General features: G+C 35.9%; 1 long non-coding RNA gene across 1 annotated transcript; it reads left to right on the plus strand.

The window, feature by feature from the left end:
• Positions 1 to 6: 6 nt before the first annotated feature.
• Positions 7 to 487, plus strand: LOC105315868 (uncharacterized). Its single transcript, XR_002189957.1, has 3 exons — positions 7 to 71; positions 175 to 276; positions 360 to 487. It is a non-coding gene; the product is annotated as an uncharacterized LOC105315868 (long non-coding RNA).
• The last annotated feature ends 1616 nt before the right edge of the window (positions 488 to 2103 follow it).

The following is a 2103-nucleotide window of genomic DNA, read 5'->3' on the forward strand; positions in this document are numbered from 1 at the left end:
TAAGAAAAGTTTGAACAACGTCTTAACTATTTTGGAGGACTGCCAGGGGCAAATATTCACCAGCGGAATAGGTAAAGTTTTAACAAGCAAGCTTGTGAAAAAGTTTGACCAAATGATTGTGATTATAATAACACATCAAAGAGTGACGTATGCACATTCTTTCATTTGTTGTAGGTAAATCTGGTCTTATTGCTAACAGGTTAGCCGCTTCATTGAGCTCCATTGGTGTATCATCACAATACGTCAGTGCTGTGGAATGGAGGCATGGAGATCTAGGTTCCTCCCTTACTCTTGCATCTCTCCTTATTTACACCTTTTAATCTCTCTCTCTCTCTCTCTCTCTCTCTCTCTCTCTACAGGTAAACTAACTCCTGGTAGAGATGTGTGTATATTTATATCTCACAGTGGATCTACTGATGAAACAGTGGAAGCAGCTGCTTCTGTCTTAGCTAAAGGAGTCACTACGATATCAATCACTGGGAAACAAGGCACAGCAACACAACCACACACTTTTAAATACGCGTACATGTAGCATAGTGTCTTTACTAGTGTCATTATAACAGTGTAGTGATTGTTATTATTGATTTGATCTGTTATGTACAGGATCGTCTCTAGGGAAATTGTGTACCCACAGTGTTGATTACAGCCATATTGATATTAATGAGGAGCCGTTTGGCTGTCTTCCCACTACTAGTCTTGCAATACAGGTATTACTAATATTAATAATAATTGAATATTTTAAAAGTAAGCTTGTTTATTGTTGATATTAATTATGTTATCTGTAATATAATAATTTTATATTTTAAATATTTATTTTTAAAATCTTTAGGACATCCTAGTTAATGCCATAGTCTCTGAGCTGATATTAAGGAAAGGTGTGACTGAAAAAGATTTTGGCAGGAACCACCCAGGTGGAACGATAGGATCAAGACTAGGAAGATGAATGACTGCATAAATACTGACAATTTAACGCCCACACACTTAACGAGTAATGCTGCCGCTGCTGTTTATAATTGATTATAATTTAATGTGGAAATAAGTATGATCACTTCTGATGCATTTTAAAATGAAACAGGTGCATATAGGTGTGAGAGGTTAGGTGTTTAATTAAATTAACAATAAGTGATATCCATTTTATTTAGTGAGTGACTTCATCTTTTCAATAATTCCTTTCGTTGCTGCTCCAGTAACATTTCTAAGTGATCTGCCCTCTTGAGTGCCGCCTATGACAGAATGATTATAATTTATTATTAAATAATACAGCCATTTCTGTTAATATTTCTGTTCTTTACCTGATGCTGTGTTCTAAGTGATTTTAGATTCTCTTCTTTCTTAGCCAGAGCTTGTTTGACCCGATCATGTAGCTCAGCTAGTTCCCTCTCCTTTCCTCTTTGAAGTCTCTCTAACTCTAATTTGTGCTTCGCCTGTAACTCACTTAACTCTAACTTGAACTGCCTATTCTCTTCTTCAATTGATATTAGTCTAAAAGAAGAAGAGTAGAGAGAGAGAGAGAGGTAGGGAGGGAGAGGGAGAGTAGGACAGTGAGATGGTAAGCATAGCTCAATGTGTTTGAATGTCCCTTGCCTCTCTGCAAATTCTTGTCTGACTATGTCAGCAAATTGGTCTCGTTCACGGGTCAGTCTAGATGCTGTTTGACTGATCTCTGCTACTTCTTCTTCCTTTAGTCGGAGGTGAGAGCGTAGTTTGACCACTTCACCTTCCAAATCTGATAACTGGCTCTGGAAATAAGGAGAGGATTACAAGGGAGTAAACCTGGTTACATAATCTGGCCATAATTACATGTATATACAGTTTTGCCAAAAATAAAAAGTAGAGAATTCTTCATTTTTATGATAATTTCTGATGCATATACATGTACTTATGTTGTATAGAAAGTTTGAGTTCATTCCGATCAAAATTAGATTTTTTATGATTTTTAAAAGTTACTCAAAAATCAGGTAAAAGTCCCTGTACTATAGTACAGGGACTTTGGCCAAATTTCACCAAAAATGAAAAGGAGAAAATTCTCAATTTTTATTACATTTTCTGATGCATATACATGTACTTATGTTGTGTAGAAAGTTTGAGCTGATTCCGATCAAA

This window comes from Amphimedon queenslandica, unplaced genomic scaffold (assembly GCF_000090795.2).
Source record: "Amphimedon queenslandica unplaced genomic scaffold, v1.1 AMPQUscaffold_7404_Cont20644, whole genome shotgun sequence".
Taxonomy (NCBI): Eukaryota; Metazoa; Porifera; class Demospongiae; order Haplosclerida; family Niphatidae; genus Amphimedon; species Amphimedon queenslandica.